At 39.2% G+C, this 21,393-nt stretch overlaps 1 pseudogene; it reads right to left on the bottom strand.

Annotated features, from left to right (window-relative positions):
* Positions 1–2,037: 2,037 nt before the first annotated feature.
* Positions 2,038–2,105, bottom strand: LOC138848207 (U6 spliceosomal RNA; annotated as a pseudogene).
* Positions 2,106–21,393: the final 19,288 nt, after the last annotated feature.

Here is a 21,393-nt window from a genome sequence, read left to right as displayed (position 1 = left end):
TTATATTTTAGGTCTCTTAATATTTTTAGTGATGATGTTTTAAAGGCCCTTTCTGTTTTATGAAAAATGATAAGGATTTTGTTTTACAATGGCCATAGTATTACTACTTAAAGCAATAGATTAAATAAAACTTTTAAACAAAGTCATTTAATACTGAATTCTAACACACTGGTATATTTTAAAGTGAGAAGCCGGATTTCTTTCAGATATTCTAAAGAAGAATGATAATCAAAATTGAAGACATCTACAGTTTTTAATCACTTGTTTTAAGTATTGGTCATAATGGTCCAATTTTGAGTTTAATTTTAATTAGCTTTTAAATGATTCAATATGTTTTATAGAAAAAATTCGGAGAACATAATTATATACTCAACCTCCCTCCCTTCTTTTTCCTTCTTTGTCATTTTTTTTAGCTTATGAAATGACATTTTCAGTTTACATTACATTAAAAAGGGTTCTTGAATCAAGGGACAAGTTTAACAGGCAAAAAGCAAAAAGATCGTAATTTAGAGGGAATATAGACAATGGCTCTAAACAATATTTGAATATCACATCTAAACAATATTTGAATAAATTGATAAATATTTTAATTTCTCCTACTAAAATGCTCAAAGTCTTTAATTATTTATCAAATATTAGTGCAAAATTATGGATTTAAATGATCCCAAAAAGTGATGAATTTTTGTGTAATAAAGTCCAATTTTTGTCAAGGCTTTTTGACAGTCTCACAGAAAACTTATGTTTGTGAATGGGAAGAATAATACCAAAATATCCATACTACCAAAAGCAATTTGCAAATTCAATGTAATCCCAATCAACATACCAACGATGTTCTCAGAGCTAGAAAAAATGATGCTAAAATTCACATAGAAACATGAGAGATGCTTAACATCTAAAGCAATATTATAAAGCAAAAAAAAGCTGGAGACATCACACCATATTTTAAGACATATTACAGGGGTCAGCACTATGACAAAGCAGGTAAAGTCACCGTCTGCAGTGCCGGCATCTCATATGGGTGCCAGTATGTTTCCCAGCTGCTCCACTTCTTATACCCCTCTCTGGTATAGCCTGAGAAAAAAGTAGAAAATGGCCAAAGTCTTTGGGCCCCTGCACCTGCATAGAGACCTGGAAGAAGCTCCTGACACTTGGATTCAGATCAACAGAGCTCCGGCCATTGTGACCATTTGGGGAGTAAACCAGTGGATGGAAGACCTCTCTCTCTCTCTGCCTCTACCTCTCTGTAACTCTGCCTTTCAAATAAATATACTGCAAAAAAAAAAAAAAAAAGAAGAAGTGTTAGCACTGATATAATAACAGACACATAGTTCAATGGAAAAGACTTGGTAGCATAGAAATAAACCCAAATTTCTACCAGCAACTCATATTTAACAAAGGAACTAAAATGAACTGGAGAAAGAAGAATCTCTTTCACAAGTGGTGCAGAGGAACTTGATTATCCATATGTAGAAGCCTGAAAAGAGACTCCAACATCTCTTACACTATGTGAAAGTGAACTCACAGTGAATTAAAATGTAATCATAAGACCCAAACCCAAGTAAACATAGGGAAACTCTAAATATTGTCAACACACAATAGCTTTTGGGTAAGATTCCAATAGCAATAGTCACAAAAATAAAAACAGAGACATTTGAGTATATCCAACTAAGATACTTCTTCACAACAAAGTAAACATCAGAGTGTAGATACAATGAACAGATGGCAGGAAAAATTAAAACTCTGAATGTTTACAGATTTCCAGAACATTTACATGAATTGGAAAAACTCCAAAAAATACAGTGAAGAAACAGGCAAGGATCTGAATAGACATTTCTCAGAAGAAATGTACATGGTCAAAACATGTGAATATGCCCGATGTCACTAGCCATTATGTAAATATAAATCAGAACACCATATCAGTCTCCAACACCTGTGGGAGAATACAACACTCAGGTGTTTGTGTGTGCAGCAAGTGGGTTTAGAGGACCCTGTTCACCTCTGGAGAGCAGAGCCTACAGGGAGGTAAAGAAACCTTACTGCGCAGGGGCATGCTAATCTTCTCTGTATCATTCCAATTTTAGTATATGTGCTGCCGAAGCGAGCACATGTGCTGCCGAAGCGAGAAAGAGATGAAAAGAATTTATCTCAGCTAGCCACTAATATTCAAGAAACAAGGTCTTCAGGAAAGCCAACTCAACTGACATTTTCATGTCATTGTTAAATAAAGGAAAAATTATCTAGGTTCAGCAATACGTAGTTTATAAGAGAAAGACTACAGAGTAATTTCCTTGGCATAGAAATAACTTTTTTTTTTTTTTTTTTTTTTTTTATCCATGAGGGCTTGCTATCACCACCACACACCCACATCCCATATACAAATGCCTGGCTTGAGTGGTAGCTTCTCTGCTTTGAGGCAAGTTTCTGCTAGTGTGCACCCTGGGAGGAGACGGAGGATGGCAGAAGTGCTTGGGTCCCTGCACCCAAATGGGACATCCAGAATGAATTCCCAGTTCCTGGTTTTGGCTTGGTCAAGCTTTGGCTATTGCAAGTGTCTGGGGAGTGAAGCAGTGGTTCCCTCTTCCTGTCACTCTGCCTTTCAAATCAATAACTGTTGTTGGTAATGACTAATAATGATATTCACTGATTGTCAAATTTTGAATCTATTAATTATAGACAATTTCTCTTTGTATTTTTAAACTTTCATAATGTTCTGTAGCCAATTTCATCACTAGAAATAAAAACTTTTCCTCAAAAAAAAAAAAAAGAAACCTTACTGCTTTCCTAATGTGCTTATTAAGTTCTTGACCAGCGCCTGTTAGTCTTGCCACAAACTTTCTAGTCTTACTACTTTCCTTCTTCTTCTTCTTCTTCTCTGTGACTTGTAAAATAGTATACATTCTATATACTGTGGATACTTTTGATTTATTTTATTCCTTCGGTCTCCTATGAAGTTCCTCCACAAAAGCACAGCCCTCAAAATATTCATTCATTTATGCAGTCTGCAGATTTCATGAGCTACTAAATTCCAAGTAGTATGTTAAAGGCAAGATCTGGGCCTAAGAGAAAAGTGGTCTAAATTCTGTGCCTAGAAGAGGATTTGGGACATAGTAGAACTTCAGTGAAGTGCTATGTGAATGACATGCACTCATTAAATGAGTAATCTAAAGCATACACTTCATTTAAGCAACACAGCAGCCCTACTCACCTCAGGTAGAGCAATTGAGAGGAATAATGTGAACAAAAATAAGACATCAATAAGTTGAATAATAACAGAGAAAAAACAAAATGAGATAGATGCCAACATTACTGAGCTATTTTTGAGGAATTAAATTGATAGAGGGGCTGGCATTGTGGCCAAGTGGGGAAAGCTGCAATCTGTGAGGCCAGCATAACATCTGAGTTCCACTTTGAGTTTAGGAATCTCCACTTCCAATTTAGCTCACTGCTAAACACCTGGGAAACCAGCAGAAGATGGACGAAGGACTCAGGTCCTTGCCACTCATGTGGGAGACTTGGATGAAGCTCCTGACTCCAGCATGCCCCAGGCTCAACTGTTGAAACTCTCTGGGGTGTGAGCCAGCAGATGAAAGCTATCTATGTCTTTCCCTCTCTCTCTAAATCCACCTTTCAAATAATAAAGATTTAATAAACAAATTAACTGATTTCAAAATACACAAAAACATGAACAATACTATATCATTTTTATGCCAAACTGATAAAAAATAACAAATGCTAGAGAGCACATGGGAAAAGAAAACCACCATATATGGTAGGTGAAAACACAAGTTAGTACAGATGTTATGCAGAACAGTATGGTCATTCCTTAAAAAGGATAAAAATTGGGGCTGGCGCTGTTGTGCAGTGAGTTAAAGCCCTGGCCTGAAGGGCCAGCATCCCATTTGGGTGCCAGTTCTAGTTCCAGCTGCTCTTCTTCCAATACAGCTCTCTGCTATCTCCTGGGATAGCAGTAGAAGATGGCCCAAGTCCTTGGGCCCATGCACCCATGAGGGAGACCCAGAGGAAGCTCCTGTCTCCAGGTTTCAGAATGGCATAACTCTGGCCTTTGTAGTCATCTGTAGAGCGAACCAGCTAATGGAGGACCTCTCTGTGTCTCTACCTCTATTGTAACTCTTTCAAATAAATAACAAAAATTAAACTAAGATAAAAATTGACCTACCATGTGAGAGTTATCTTGCTCTTGGCTATATAGAATAAGGAAATTTTATTAGAAGGAAAGGAGGAGAGCATATCAAAGATACAGCAATTTTCCCATAACACAGCCACTATAACACAGTTCACTGCAGCCAGGATGTGAAACCAATCTAGCTGTCCATCAATGAAAAACAATGGACAGGGCAACCTCTTTTAGATACAAAAAAAGAACAAAATATTATTAAATTAATTGAAATAAGCCAGAAGCAGGAACACAAATGTCACCTGGTCCTTGTCGCATGTGGAAGTGAAAGAAAATAATGGATCTGAACACAGAACTGTGATTACTAGAGGCTGAGAAGGGAAGCAGCTAGGGATAGAGGGGGATTGGATAATAGGTATCAAAAATCAAAGAGGCAGAAAGAACTTCTGGTGTTCCATAATATAATGAGATGACTACATTCAACCATATTAGGTTCTGTGTAAAGAACTGAAGGAGAGGAGCTGGTAGTCTCAAATCATGGAGAAGAATTAGAAACTGTAGTTGCTTGGGGGCCAGCATTGTGGCACAGTGGGCTAACACCCTGGCCTGAAGCACCAGCATCCCATGTGGGTACCAGTTCTAGTCCTGGCTGCTCCTCTTCTGATCCAACTCTCTGCTATGGCCTGGGAAAGCAGTAGAAGATGGCCCAAGTCCTTGGGTCCCTGCACCCAAGTGGGAGATCTGGAAGAAGCTCCTGGTTCCTGGAATCAGATTGGCAGAGCTCCGGCCATTGTGGCCATCTGGGGAGTGAACCGGCAGAGGAAGACCTCTCTCTCTCTCTGCTGCTACTTCTCTCTGTAACTCTGTCTTTCAAATAAATAACTCTTTAAAAACTTAATAAAACTGTAGTTGCTTAGCTTGATCACTTTTTACTGCATAAATGTGTGCAAATATTGCACTACACCCTGTAATAATGCATGACTAGGACACATTAATCACAAATTATTTCAATGAAATTTTAAAAATTAGAAGCATTTCTTTATATTAACAATGAACTATTTGAAAATGAAATTAGAGAAACATTTCCATGCATAGCAGCATAAGAACCAGGAACCAATGTCTTCAATGTTATCAGTGATGAATCAGATTCACAGCCCCCAGCACTCAGTTTTTGCCATATACTTTACCATGGCAATTGTGGGCATATAGTAGTAAATCAATGGACAGGAATCCTTTGTCTCTAAATCTGCTAAATAAATAAACAAGGAATTCATCAAAGAAAAAGAGATATCAATTTGGATGCCAGGCACAAAAACACATGCACTTGAGCTATCCTCCAGTTTGTGATGCCAACAAATCTTTCAGACATGTTACATTTTCAGAGACTTTTCTGTAATCTTGCTAAGCTTTCTGGAAATCGGCCTTATAGCAAAGGGTTTCCCAATTCCATTACACTCATGATTTTTCTTTTGTGTGATATATTAGTTTACCATCTAGAGATAATTTATGGTACAAAACTTTTCTATGCATGCATGTTTTCTCATTTGTGAGTCTATTCATGGGAATTGAAGACTGATTTATAACAGAAATACATTTTCCAAATTCATTGCATAGACTTTTGTTCCTTATGAATTCTCTGAAGTCTGTTGATGTCTAATTTCTGGCTAAAGGTTTTATTGTATTTACAGCATGCAAAGACTATCACCTTTTGTGAATTCTGTGTCTATACAAGCCTGAAATAAAGAAAATGTTTTTGCACAATCAGTATACGCCTAAGAAACCACCTGTGTCAATTCTCTGATGTACCATTGACTTCTGACTCTAATAATATTTATAAGCTTTCTCCTTTACATGAGTCTCTGTTGGATAGGATGTGATTTCCAGCAAAAGGTTTTGTCACAATACTTACATGAATTTTGGAGAAAAGCTCTTCCACATTCATTATATTGTTAAGGTCTCTCCCTTGTTCAAATTCCATGATGGATTATGAGGCATTACCTATGTGAAATGACTTTCTCACATTTATTTCATTCATTAGATATATATGTTGTGCATTCTGATATAAGGAGAGATTTGGGCAGAGCTTTCCAACACTCATTACACCCATAAGGTTTCTCTCCCACGTGAATTCCCTGTTGTCTTATGAGGTATGGCTTCTAATTAAAGGGATTTTACTTTCAAAGGAGTTTTTCCCTATATGAATTTGATGATGTACAATGAGGGCTGAATTATGGTAAAAGGCTCTGAGTCATTACATTCATAAAATTGCTCCCCATGAGAATTCTTTTATGTTTGATGAGGTCTGATTTGCACCACAAAGGCTATTCACATGTATTATATTCATGCATTTCTCCCCTTGGTGAATTCTCTAATATTTCATGAGATATAACTTGCACAAAAAGGTCAAGTAGAAAATTCCCTGTGTGGATACTCTGATATCTTATGAGTTATGAAGTACAGCAAAGAAGCTTTCCACCATCCTTCCATCCATAAAACCTACCTAAATTGAGCAACAAAGATATAGAAAACCTAAACACACACATAACCAGATGGAAATGATACCAGTAATAAAGACCATCACTACCAAGAAAACCCCAAAACTGGAAGGCTTCACTGCTGAATTCTAACAGACATTTAAAGCACTAACTGCAATTCTTCTCAAGTTATTCAAAACAATTGAGAGAGAGGCGATTCTCCCAAATTCTTTCTATGAAACCAACATCACCTTCATTCCTAAACTTGAAAAAAGTGCAACAAAGAAAGTAATTATAGACCAATTTCCCTGATGAACATACATGCAAAGATCTGCAACAGAATTCTGGCCAATTGAATCCAACAATGCATCAGAAAGATCATCCACCCAGACCAAGTGGGATTTATCCTTGGTATGCAAGGATGGGACCAAAGGCTTTTCCACAGTCATTTCATTTATAAGCTTTCTCCATGGTGTGAAGGCTCTGATACTTTCTGAGGTTTGACTTCTCAGCAAAGGTTTTTCCACAGTCATTGCAATCATAAGGTTTCCCCCAGTACAAATTGTCTGATGCTTTGTGAGCTTTGATTTCTCAGCAAAGGCTTTTCCACAATGATTGCATTCATAAGGTTTCTCCCCTCTGTGAATTCTCTGATGATTTATGAGGTTTGCCTTCTGGCCAAAGGATTTTCCATAGTAATTGCATTCATAAGGTTTCTCACCTGTGTGAATTCTCTGATGATTTATGAGGTTTGCCTTCTGGCCAAAGGATTTTCCACAGTCATTACATTCAAAAGGTTTCTCACCTGTGTGAATTCTCTGATGATTTATGAGGTGTTTCTTCTGGCCAAAGAACTTCCCACAGTCATTAGATTTGTAAGATTTCAACCCTGTGTGAATTCTCTGATGTCTAATGAGATCTGACTTCTGGTGAGTGGTTTCCACACAATCATTACACACATGAGGGTTTTCCACAATATGAGTGCTGTGATGGAGGGTATTTAATACTGAATGAATTCCCACAAGGTTTACATGCATAGGATTTCTTCCCTATATTTGGTCTATGATTCAGTCTAACATGTGATTGGTAAATGACAGGTTCCACAGTCCCAATATACTTATAAATGTTCTCTCTTTTCAGGTGAATACAATCAGAATTCCACAGTCAGTCAGCTGGGAGGGGTGGATGAATCCGGAAACAGCTGGTTTCCTTGTACTAAAACAAGCGCCATATCACGAAGGACTCTTGCATTTCTTTTTCTTTTTTGCATTTTTCACATTTTCTTATTTATCATGGTTTGTAATAAATTTTCTGATGTGGGTTGTGGTTTTGAGGCTGGCTTAAGGAGTTCAGGGAACCAGAGGAATGGTCTTTTTCAATTAGGGCACAGCTGTTGTTTCTCTCCAATTCTGGCTTTCTGTAATTGCTTTGGGTGCCTCAGGCAATTTTTCATTTTGAGCGACTTTTTCCTAAATGCTTTGTTGGTCTGAGTTGGTTTTGCCTTTTTCCTTTTCAAATTGTGTATTCTGATGCAATACAAACAAGGGTTTAGAACGAGGATCCATCAGGAAATTGAAAAACAGAACATATTGGGTTTTCATGATTAGAAATCATAGGCAACATGACCAAGATGAGTTTTTGGGTTTTGGAAAATGACATAGAACCCTTCCACTGAGGGGCAGATATTAATTTCCTCCAAATCGAGAGTGAGTGCGATTTTCAGGTGAATTCAATCAGAATTCCACAGCCAGTCAGCTAGGAGGGGTGGATGAATCCGGGAACAGCTGGTTTCCTTGCAACTAAATCAAGCCCAATATCACAAAGGACTCTTGCATTTCTTTGGCTTCTTTCTCTTTTTTCTTTTTATCATGGTTTGTAATGAATTTTCTGATGTGAGCTTTGGTTTTGAGGCTGCAATATAGAGTTCAGTGCACAGGAGGAATGGTCTTTTTCAAACAGGGCATAGCTGTTGGCCTGCTTCAATTCTGGCTTGCTGTCATTGTTTTGGGTGCCTCAGCCGATTTGTGGTTTCTTGTGTGGCAATTTCCTAAATGCTTTCTGGGTCTGAGTTGGCTTTGCCTTCTTCATTCCCAAATTCTGTATTCTGACGCAACACAAACAAGAGTTTGGACAGAGTAGCCATTATGAAATAAAAAACATTACAAATGGGCATTTGAAGAATATAAATCTACAGGTAACATGACCAAGGTGAGTTTTTGTGTTTTGGAAAATCAAATGGAACACTTTGGCTGAGGTGACAGATATTAATTGCCTCCAAACTGAGTTTCACTGTGATTTTCAGGTTAATTCAGTCAGAATTCCACAGGCAACAGCTGGAGGTGTGGATGAATCCGGGAACATTCGGTTTTCTTGAGACTAAATCAAGTCCAATATCATCATGGATTCTTGCATTTTTTTGGCTTTTTTCTCATTTTTCTTATTTATCATGGTTTGTAATGAATTTTCTGATGTGAGCTTTGGTTTTGAGGCTGGCATATTGAGTTCAGGGCACAAGAGGAAGGTTCTTTTTCAATGAGGGCACAGCTGTTGGCTTGCTCCAATTCTGGCTTGCTGTCATTGTTTTGGGTGCCTCAGCCGATTTGTGGTTTCTTGAGTGCCAATTTCCTAAATGTTTTCTGGGTCTGAGTCGGTTTTGCCTTCCCAAATTATTCCCAAATTTTGTATTCTGATGCAATACAAGCATGTTTTGGAGAGTAGCCATTATGAAAGAAAAAAAAAAAAAACACAGCGCATTGCCATTTCAGGATTAGAAATCTACAGGCAACACGACCAAGATGAGTTTCTGTGTTTTGGAAAATGACATAGAACGCTTCTGCTGAGGGGACAGATTCTAATTCCCTCCCAAATGAGTGTGAGTGCGATATTGAGGTGAATTCAATCAGAATTCCAGAGTCAGTCTGTGGAAGGGGGGGATGAATCTGGAAACAGCCAGTTTCTTTGTGTCTAAATCCAGCCAAATATCACAAAGGACTCTTGCATTTCTTTGGCTTTTTCACATTTCCCTTATTTATCATGGTTTGTAATGAATTTTCTGATGTGAACTTTGGTTTTGAGGCTGCAATATAGAGTTCAGGGCACCGGAGGAATGGTCTTTTTCAAACAGGACACAGCTGTTGGTTTGCTCCAATTCTGGCTATTGTCTTTGTTTTGGGTGCCTCAGCTGAAATTTGGTTTCTTGAGTTTCACTGGGATTGTCAGGTTAATTCAGTCAGAATTCCACAGGCAGTCAGCTTTAGTGGTGGATGAATCTGGGAACAGCCAGTTTCCTTGCAACTAAATCAAACCCAATATCATTATGGATTCTTGCATGTTTTTGGCTTTTTTCTCTTTTTTCTTATTTATCATGGTTTGTAATGAATTTTCTGATGTGAGCTTTGGTTTTGAGGCTGCAATATGGAGTTCAGGGCACAAGAGGATGGTTCTTTTTCAATCAGGGCACAGCTGTTGGCTTGCTCCACTTCTGGCTTGCTGTCATTGTTTTGAGTGCCTCAGCCGATTTGTGGTTTCTTGTGTGGCAATTTCCCAAATGTTTTCAGGGTCTGAGTTGGCTTTGCCTTCTTCCTTCCCAAATTTTGTATTCTGATGCAATGCAAAGAAGAGTTTGTACAGAATAGCCATTATGAAATAAAAAACCCAACAAATAGGCATTTGAAGCTTAGAAATCTACAGGTAACATGACCAAGGTGAGTTTTTGTGTTTTGGAAAATCAAACGGAACACTTTGGCTGAGGTGACAGATATTAACTGCCTCCAAACTGAGTTTCACTGTGATTTTCAGGTTAATTCAGTCAGAATTCCACAGGCAGTCAGCTGGAGGGGTGGATGAATCCGGGAACAGCCGGTTGCCTAGCGACTAAATCAAGCCCTATATCATTATGAATTCTTGCATTTTTTTGGCTTTTCTCTCTTTTTTCTTATTTATCATGGTTTGTAATGAATTTTCTGATGTGAGCTTTGGTTTTGAGACTGCAATATAGAGTTCAGGGCATTGGAGGAATGGTATTTTTCAAACAGGGCACAGCTGTTGGTGTGCTCAAATTCTGGCTATTGTCTTTGTTTTGGGTGCCTCAGCTGAAATTTGGTTTCTTGAGTTTCACTGGGATTGTCAGGTTAATTCAGTCAGAATTCCACAGGCAGTCAGCTTTAGTGGTGGATGAATCTGGGAACAGCCGGTTTCCTTGCAACTAAATCAAACCCAATATCATTATGGATTCTTGCATTTCTTTGGCTTTTTTCTCTTTTTTCTTATTTATCATGGTTTGTAATGAATTTTCTGATGTGAGCTTTGGTTTTGAGGCTGGCGTATTGAGTTCAGGGCACAAGAGGAAGGTTCTTTTTCAATCAGGGCACAGCTGTTGGCTTGCTCCACTTCTGGCTTGCTGTCATTGTTTTGAGTGCCTCAGCCGATTTGTGGTTTCTAGTGTGGCAATTTCCCAAATGTTTTCAGGTCTGTGTTGGCTTTGCCTTCTTCCTTCCCAAATTTTGTATTCTGATGCAATGCAAAGAAGAGTTTGTACAGAATAGCCATTATGAAATAAAAAAAACACAACAAATAGGCGTTTGAAACTTAGAAATCTACAGGTAACATGACCAAGTTGAGTTTTTGTGTTTATGAAAATCAAATGGAACACTTTGGCTGAGGTGACAGATATTAATTGCCTCCAAACTGAGTTTCACTTTGATTTTCAGGTTAATTCAGTCAGAATTCCACAGGCACTCAGCTGGAGGGGTGGATGAATCTGGGAACAGCCGGTTTCCTAGCGACTAAATCAAGCCCTATATCATTATGGATTCTTGCATTTTTTGGCTTTTTTCCATTTTTCTTATTTATCATGGTTTGTAATGAATTTTCTGATGTGAGCTTTGGTTTTGAGGCTGGCATATTGAGTTCAGGGTACAAGAGGAAGGTTCTTTTTCAATCAGGGCACAGCTGTTGGCTTGCTCCACTTCTGGCTTGCTGTCATTGTTTTGGGTGCCTCAGCCGATTTGTGGTTTCTTGTGTGGCAATTTCCTAAATGTTCTCTGGGTCTGATTTGGTGTTGCCTTCTTCCTTCCCAAATTTTGTATTCTGATGCAATACAAGCAAGATTTTGGACAGAGTAGCCATTATGAAATAAAAAACACAACAAATAGGTGTTTGAAGCGTACAAATCTACAGGTAACATGACCAAGTTGTTTTTGTGTTTTGGAAAATGAAATGGAACATTTTGGCTGAGGTGACAGATATTAATTGCCTCTAAACTCAGTTTCACTGCGATTTTCAGGTTAATTCAGTTAATTCAGTTAGGATTCCACAGGCTTGCATTTCTTCAGCTTTTTCACATTTCCCTTATTTATCATGGTTTGTATGAATTTTCTGATGTGAGCTTAGATTTGAGGCTGTCATATTGAGTTCAGGGCACAAGAGGAAGGTTCTTTTTCAATCAGGGCACAGCTGTTGGCTTGCTCCACTTCTGGCTTGCTGTCATTGTTTTGGGTGCCTCAGCTGATTTGTGGTTTCTTGTGTGGCAATTTCCTAAATGTTTTCTGGGTCTGAGTTGGTTTTGCCTTCTTCCTTCCCAATTTTTGTATTCTGATGCAATACAAGCAAGATTTTGGAGAGTAGCCATTATGAAAGAAAAAAAAAAAAAACACAGCAAATTGACCTTTCAGGATTAGAAATCCATAGGCAACACAACCAAGATGAGATTCTGTGTTTTGGAAAATGACATGGAACGCTTCTGCTGAGGTGACAGATTCTAATTCCCTCCAAATGGAGTGTGAGAGCGATTTTGAGGTGAATTCAATCAGAATTCCAAAGTCAGTCTGTGGAAGGGGGGGATGAATCTGGAAACAGCCAGTTTCTTTGTGTCTAAATCCTGCCAAATATCAGAAAGGACTCTTGCATTTCTTTGGCTTTTTCACATTTCCCTTATTTATCATGGTTTGTAATGAATTTTCTGATGTGAGCTTTGGTTTTCAGGCTGGCATTTTGAGTTCAGGGCACCTGAGGAATGGTCTTTTTCAAACAGGGCACAGCTGTTGGCCTGCTCCAATTCTGGCTATTGTCTTTGTTTTGGGTGCCTCAGCTGAAATTTGGTTTCTTGAGTTTCACTGCGATTGTCAGGTTAATTCAGTCAGAATTCCACAGGCAGTCAGCTTTAGTGGTGGATGAATCTGGGAACAGCCGGTTTCCTTGCAACTAAATCAAACCCAATATCATTATGGATTCTTGCATTTCTTTGGCTTTTTTCTCTTTTTTCTTATTTATCATGGTTTGTAATGAATTTTCTGATGTGAGCTTTGGTTTTGAGGCTGCAATATGGAGTTCAGGGCACAAGAGGATGGTTCTTTTTCAATCAGGGCACAGCTGTTGGCTTGCTCCACTTCTGGCTTGCTGTCATTGTTTTGAGTGCCTCAGCCGATTTGTGGTTTCTTGTGTGGCAATTTCCCAAATGTTTTCAGGGTCTGAGTTGGCTTTGCCTTCTTCCTTCCCAAATTTTGTATTCTGATGCAATGCAAAGAAGAGTTTGTACAGAATAGCCATTACGAAAGAAAAAACACAACTAATAGGCGTTTGAAGCTTAGAAATCTACAAGTAACACTACCAAGGTGAGTTTTTGTGTTTTGGAAAATCAAACGGAACACTTTGGCTGAGGTGACAGATATTAATTGCCTCCAAACTGAGTTTCACTGTGATTTTCAGGTTAATTCAGTCAGAATTCCACAGGCAGTCAGCTGGAGGGGTAGATGAATCCAGGAACAGCCGGTTTCCTAGTGACTAAATCAAGCCCTATATCATTATGGATTCTTGCAATTCTTTGGCTTTTTTCTCTTTTTTCTTATTTATCATGGCTTGTAATGAATTTTCTGATGTGAGCTTTGGTTTTGAGGCTGGCATATTGAGTTCAGGGCACAAGAGGAAGGTTATTTTTCAATCAGGGCACAGCTGTTGGCTTGCTCCACTTCTGGCTTGCTGTCATTGTTTTGGGTACCTCAGCTGATTTGTGGTTTCTTGTGTGGCAATTTCCTAAATGTTTTCTGGGTCTGAGTTGGTTTTGCCTTCTTCCTTCCCAAATTTTGTATTCTGATGCAATACAAGCAAAATTTTGGACAGAGTAGCCATTATGAAAGAAAAAAAAAACACAGCAAATTTACCATTCAGGATTAGAAATCCATAGGCAACACAACCAAGGTGAGATTCTGTGTTTTGGAAAATGACATGGAACGCTTCTGCTGAGGGGACAGATTCTAATTCCCTCCAAATGGAGTGTGAGAGCGATCTTGAGGTGAATTCAATCAGAATTCCAAAGTCAGTCTGTGGAAGGGGGGGATGAATCTGGAAACCGCCAGTTTCTTTGTGTCTAAATCCTGCCAAATATCACAAAGGACTCTTGCATTTCTTTGGCTTTTTCACATTTCCCTTATTTATCATGGTTTGTAATGAATTTTCTGATGTGAGCTTTGGTTTTGAGGCTGGCGTATTGAGTTCAGGGCACAAGAGGAAGGTTCTTTTTCAATCAGGGCACAGCTGTTGGCTTGCTCCACTTCTGGCTTGCTGTCATTGTTTTGGGTGCCTCAGCTGATTTGTGGTTTCTTGTGTGGCAATTTCCTAAATGTTTTCGGGGTCTGAGTTGGTTTTGCCTTCTGCCTTCCCAAATTTTGTATTCTGATGCAATACAAGCAAGATTTTGGACAGAGTAGCCATTATGAAAGAAAAAAAAAAAAACACAGCAAATTGCCCTTTCAGGATTAGAAATCCATAGGCAACACAACCAAGATGAGATTCTGTGTTTTGGAAAATGACATGGAACGCTTCTGCTGAGGGGACAGATTCTAATTCCCTCCAAATGGAGTGTGAGAGCGATTTTGAGGTGAATTCAATCAGAATTCCAAAGTCAGTCTGTGGAAGGGGGGGATGAATCTGGAAACAGCCACTTTCTTTGTGTCTAAATCCTGCCAAATATCACAAAGGACTCTTGCATTTCTTTGGCTTTTTCACATTTCCCTTATTTATCATGGTTTGTAATGAATTTTCTGATGTGAGCTTTGGTTTTGAGGCTGGCATATTGAGTTCAGGGCACAAGAGGAAGGTTCTTTTTCAATCAGGGCACAGCTGTTGGCTTGCTCCAATTCTGGCTTGCTGTCATTGTTTTGGGTGCCTCAGCCGATTTGTGGTTTCTTGAGTGGCAATTTCCTAAATGCTTTCTGGGTCTGAGTTGGTTTTGCCTTCTTCCTTCCCAAATTTTGTATTCTGATGCAATACAAGCAAAATTTTGGACAGAGTAGCCATTATGAAAGAAAAAAAAAAACACAGCAAATTTACCATTCAGGATTAGAAATTCATAGGCAACACAACCAAGATGAGATTCTGTGTTTTGGAAAATGACATGGAACGCTTCTGCTGAGGGGACAGATTCTAATTCCCTCCAAATGGAGTGTGAGAGCGATCTTGAGGTGAATTCAATCAGAATTCCAAAGTCAGTCTGTGGAAGGGGGGGATGAATCTGGAAACAGCCACTTTCTTTGTGTCTAAATCCTGCCAAATATCACAAAGGACTCTTGCATTTCTTTGGCTTTTTCACTTTTTTCTTATTTATCATGGTTTGTAATGAATTTTCTGATGAGAACTTTGGTTTTGAGGCTGCAATATGGAGTTCAGGGCACAAGAGGATGGTTCTTTTTCAATCAGGGCACAGCTGTTGGCTTGCTCCACTTCTGGCTTGCTGTCATTGTTTTGAGTGCCTCAGCCGATTTGTGGTTTCTTGTGTGGCAATTTCCCAAATGTTTTCAGGGTCTGAGTTGGCTTTGCCTTCTTCCTTCCCAAATTTTGTATTCTGATGCAATGCAAAGAAGAGTTTGTATAGAGTAGCCATTATGAAATAAAAAACCTAACAAATATGCATTTGAAGCTTAGAAATCTATAGGGAACATGACCAAGGTGAGTTTTTGTGTTTTGGAAAAAAAATGGAACACTTTGGCTGAGGTGACAGATATTAACTGCCTCCAAACTGAGTTTCACTGTGATTTTCAGGTTAATTCAGTCAGAATTCCACAGGCAGTCAGCTGGAGGGGTGGATGAATCCGGGAACAGCCGGTTGCCTAGCGACTAAATCAAGCCCTATATCATTATGGATTCTTGCATTTCTTTGGCTTTTTTCTCTTTTTTCTTATTTATCATGGTTTGTAATGAATTTTCTGATGTGAGCTTTGGTTTTGAGGCTGGTATATTGAGTTCAGGGCACAAGAGGAAGGTTCTTTTTCAATCAGGGCACAGCTGTTGGCTTGCTCCACTTCTGGCTTGCTGTCATTGTTTTGGGTGCCTCAGCTGATTTGTGGTTTCTTGTGTGGCAATTTCCTAAATGTTTTCGGGGTCTGAGTTGGTTTTGCCTTCTGCCTTCCCAAATTTTGTATTCTGATGCAATACAAGCAAGATTTTGGACAGAGTAGCCATTATGAAAGAAAAAAAAAAAAAACACAGCAAATTGCCCTTTCAGGATTAGAAATCCATAGGCAACACAACCAAGATGAGATTCTGTGTTTTGGAAAATGACATGGAACGCTTCTGCTGAGGGGACAGATTCTAATTCCCTCCAAATGGAGTGTGAGAGCGATTTTGAGGTGAATTCAATCAGAATTCCAAAGTCAGTCTGTGGAAGGGGGGGGATGAATCTGGAAACAGCCAGTTTCTTTGTGTCTAAATCCAGCCAAATATCACAAAGGACTCTTGCATTTCTTTGGCTTTTTCACATTTCCCTTATTTATCATGGTTTGTAATGAATTTTCTGATGTGAGCTTTGGTTTTGAGGCTGGCGTATTGAGTTCAGGGCACAAGAGGAAGGTTCTTTTTCAATCAGGGCACAGCTGTTGGCTTGCTCCACTTCTGGCTTGCTGTCATTGTTTTGGGTGCCTCAGCTGATTTGTGGTTTCTTGTGTGGCAATTTCCTAAATGTTTTCGGGGTCTGAGTTGGTTTTGCCTTCTGCCTTCCCAAATTTTGTATTCTGATGCAATACAAGCAAGATTTTGGACAGAGTAGCCATTATGAAAGAAAAAAAAAAAAACACAGCAAATTTACCATTCAGGATTAGAAATCCATAGGCAACACAACCAAGATGAGATTCTGTGTTTTGGAAAATGACATGGAACGCTTCTGCTGAGGTGACAGATTCTAATTCCCTCCAAATGGAGTGTGAGAGCGATCTTGAGGTGAATTCAATCAGAATTCCAAAGTCAGTCTGTGGAAGGGGGGATGAATCTGGAAACAGCCACTTTCTTTGTGTCTAAATCCTGCCAAATATCACAAAGGACTCTTGCATTTCTTTGGCTTTTTTCTCTTTTTTCTTATTTATCATGGTTTGTAATGAATTTTCTGATGAGAACTTTGGTTTTGAGGCTGCAATATGGAGTTCAGGGCACAAGAGGATGGTTCTTTTTCAATCAGGGCACAGCTGTTGGCTTGCTCCACTTCTGGCTTGCTGTCATTGTTTTGAGTGCCTCAGCCGATTTGTGGTTTCTTGTGTGGCAATTTCCCAAATGTTTTCAGGGTCTGAGTTGGCTTTGCCTTCTTCCTTCCCAAATTTTGTATTCTGATGCAATGCAAAGAAGAGTTTGTATAGAGTAGCCATTATGAAATAAAAAACCTAACAAATATGCATTTGAAGCTTAGAAATCTATAGGGAACATGACCAAGGTGAGTTTTTGTGTTTTGGAAAAAAAATGGAACACTTTGGCTGAGGTGACAGATATTAACTGCCTCCAAACTGAGTTTCACTGTGATTTTCAGGTTAATTCAGTCAGAATTCCACAGGCAGTCAGCTGGAGGGGTGGATGAATCCGGGAACAGCCGGTTGCCTAGCGACTAAATCAAGCCCTATATCATTATGGATTCTTGCATTTCTTTGGCTTTTTTCTCTTTTTTCTTATTTATCATGGTTTGTAATGAATTTTCTGATGTGAGCTTTAGTTTTGAGGCTGGCGAATTGAGTTCAGGGCACAAGAGGAAGGTTCTTTTTCAATCAGGGCACAGCTGTTGGCTTGCTCCACTTCTGGCTTGCTGTCATTGTTTTGGGTGCCTCAGCTGATTTGTGGTTTCTTGTGTGGCAATTTTCTAAATGTTTTCGGGGTCTGAGTTGGTTTTGCCTTCTGCCTTCCCAAATTTTGTATTCTGATGCAATACAAGCAAGATTTTGGACAGAGTAGCCATTATGAAAGAAAAAAAAAAAACACAGCAAATTGCCCTTTCAGGATTAGAAATTCATAGGCAACACAACCAAGATGAGATTCTGTGTTTTGGAAAATGACATGGAACGCTTCTGCTGAGGGGACAGATTCTAATTCCCTCCAAATGGAGTGTGAGAGCGATTTTGAGGTGAATTCAATCAGAATTCCAAAGTCAGTCTGTGGAAGGGGGGGATGAATCTGGAAACAGCCAGTTTCTTTGTGTCTAAATCCTGCCAAATATCACAAAGGACTCTTGCATTTCTTTGGCTTTTTCACATTTCCCTTATTTATCATGGTTTGTAATGAATTTTCTGATGTGAGCTTTGGTTTTGAGGCTGGCATATTGAGTTCAGGGCACAAGAGGAAGGTTCTTTTTCAATCAGGGCACAGCTGTTGGCTTGCTCCAATTCTGGCTTGCTGTCATTGTTTTGGGTGCCTCAGCCGATTTGTGGTTTCTTGAGTGCCAATTTCCTAAATGCTTTCTGGGTCTGAGTCGGTTTTGCCTTCTTCCTTCCCAAATTTTGTATTCTGATGCAATACAAGCAAGATTTTGGAGAGTAGCCATTATGAAAGAAAGAAAAAAAAACACAGCGCATTGCCCTTTCAGGATTAGAAATCTACAGGCAACACAACCAAGATGAGTTTCTGTGTTTTGGAAAATGACATAGAACGCTTCTGCTGAGGGGACAGATTCTAATTCCCTCCCAAATGAGTGTGAGTGCGATTTTGAGGTGAATTCAATCAGAATTCCAAAGTCGGTCTGTGGAAGGGGGGGATGAATCTGGAAACAGCCACTTTCTTTGTGTCTAAATCCAGCCAAATATCAGAAAGGACTCTTGCATTTCTTTGGCTTTTTCACATTTCCCTAATTTATCATGGTTTGTAATGAATTTTCTGATGTGACCTTTGGTTTTGAGACTGCAATATAGAGTTCAGGGCACCTGAGGAATGGTCTTTTTCAAACAGGGCACAGCTGTTGGTGTGCTCCACTTCTGGCTATTGTCTTTGTTTTGGGTGCCTCAGCTGAAATTTAGTTTCTTGAGTTTCACTGCGATTTTCAGGTTAATTCAGTCAGAAACCACAGACACTCAGCTGGGAGGTGTGGATGAATCTGGAAACAGCCGTTTACATGGCAACAAATCAAGCCCAATATTACTAAGAACTCCTGCATTTCTTTGGCTTTTTTCTCATTCTTCTGATTTATCATGGTTTGTAATGAATTTTCTGATGTGAGCTTTGGTTTTGAGGCAGGCATATTGAGTTCAGGGCACAAGAGGAAGGTTCTTTTTCAATCAGGGCACAGCTGTTGGCTTGCTCCAATTCTGGCTTGCTGTCCTTGTTTTGGGTGCCTCAGCTGACTTTTGGTTACTTGAGCGGCAATTTCCTAAATGTTTTCTGGGTCTGAGTTGGTTTTGCCTTCTTCCTTCCCCAATTTTGTATTCTGACGCCATACAAACAAGAGTTTGGGCAGAGTAGCCATTATGAAATAAAAAACACAACAAATAGGCGTTGGAAGCTTAGAAATCTACAGGTAACTCAATCAAGATGAGGTTTTGTGTTTTGGAAAATGAAATGGAAGACTTTGGCTGAGGTGACAGATATTAATTGCCTCCAAACTGAGTTTCACTGTGATTTTCAGGTTAATTCAGTCATAATTCCACAGGCAGTCAGCTGGAGGGGTGGATGAATCCGGGAACAGCCGGTTTCCTTGCGACTAAATCTAGCCCAATATCATTATGGATTCTTGCATGTCTTTGTCTATTTTCTCATTTTTCTTATTTATCATGGTTTGTAATGAATTTGCTGATGTGTTCTTTGGTTTTGAGGCTGCAATATGGAGTTCAGGGAACCTGAGGAATGGTCTTTTTTAATCAGGGCACAGCTGTTGCCTTGCTCCAATTCCGGCTTGCTGTCATTGGTTTGGGTGCCTCAGCCAATTTGTCGTTTCCTCACTGGCAATTTCCTAAATGTTTACTGGTTCTGAGTTGGTTTTGCCTTCTTCCTTCCCAAATTTTGTATTCAGAAGAAATAAACAAGAGTTTAGACAGAGTAGCCATTATGAAATTAAAAGCACAACAAATAGGCGTTTGAAGCTTAGAAATCTACAGGTAACACGACTACGGTGAGTTTTTGTGTTTTGGAAAATAAAATGGAACACTTTGGCTGAGGTGACAGATATTAATAGTCTCCAAACTGAGTTTCACTGCGATTTTCAGGTTAATTCATTCAGAAGTCCACAGGCAGTCAGCTGGAAGGGTGGATGGATCTGGGAACAGCCGGTTTCGTTGTGACTGAATCAAGCCCAATATCATTATGGATTCTTGCATTTCCTTGGCTATTTTCTCATTTTTCTTTTTATCATGGTTTGTAATGAATTTTCTGATGTGAGCTTTGGTTTTGATGCTGGCATATTGGGTTCAGGGCACAAGAGGAAGGTTCTTTTTCAATCAGGGCACAGCTATTGGTTTGCTACAATTCTGTCTTGCTTTAAAGGTTTTGGGTGCCTCAGCGTTGTTGTTTTTTGATCCACATTTTCTGAAGGTTTTCTGGGTCTGAGTTGGTTTTGCCTTCTTCCTTCCCAAATTTTCTGACGCAATACAAACAAGAGTTTGCACAGAGTAGCCATTATGAAATTAAAAACAAAACATTACGCATTTGAAGCTTAGAAATCGATAGGTAACACGACCAAGGTGAGTTTTTGTGTTTTAGAAAGTGTCATGGAACACTTCTGCTGAGGGGACAATTTCTAATTCCCTCCAAAGTGAGTTTCACTGCGATTTCCAGGTTAATTCAGTCAGAATACACATTCACTCAGCTGGGAGGTGTGGAAGAATCTGGAAACAGCAGTTTACATGGGAATAAATGAAGCCCAATATCACTAAGAACTCCTGCATTTCTTTGGCTTTTTTCTCATTTTTCTTATTTATCATGGTTTGTAATGAATTTTCTGATGTGAGCTTTGGTTTTGAGGCTGGCATATTGAGTTCAGGGCACAAGAGGAAGGTTCTTTTTCAATCAGGGCACAGCTGTTGGCTTGCTCCAATTCTGGCTTGCTGTCCTTGTTTTGGGTGCCTCAGCTGACATTTGGTTTCTTGAGCGGCAATTTCCTAAATGTTTTCTTGGTCGGAGTTGGTTTTGCCTTCTTCCTTCCCAAATTTTGTATTCTGACGCAATATAAACTAGAGTTTGGACAGAGTAGCCATTCTGAAATGAAAAACACAACACATAGGCGTTTGAAGCTTAGAAATCTACAGGTAACACGACCAAGGTGAGTTTTTGTGTTTTGGAAAATAAAATGGAACACTTTGGCTGAGGTGACAGATATTAATTGCCTCCAAACTGAGTTTCACTGTGATTTTCAGGTTAATTCAGTGAGAATTGCACAGGCAGTCACCTGGAGGGGTGGATGAATCCAGGACTAGCCGGATTTCTTACGACTAAATCAAGCCCAATATCATTATGGATTCTTGCATTTCTTTGGATTTTTTCTCTTTTTTCTTATTTATCATGGTTGGTAATGAATTTTTGATGTGAGCTTTGGATTTGAGGCTGCAATAAGAACTT

Source organism: Oryctolagus cuniculus, unplaced genomic scaffold, assembly GCF_964237555.1.
Source record: "Oryctolagus cuniculus unplaced genomic scaffold, mOryCun1.1 SCAFFOLD_138, whole genome shotgun sequence".
In the NCBI taxonomy this organism is placed as follows: domain Eukaryota; kingdom Metazoa; phylum Chordata; class Mammalia; order Lagomorpha; family Leporidae; genus Oryctolagus; species Oryctolagus cuniculus.
This window is presented reverse-complemented; position numbering and strand designations above follow the sequence as displayed.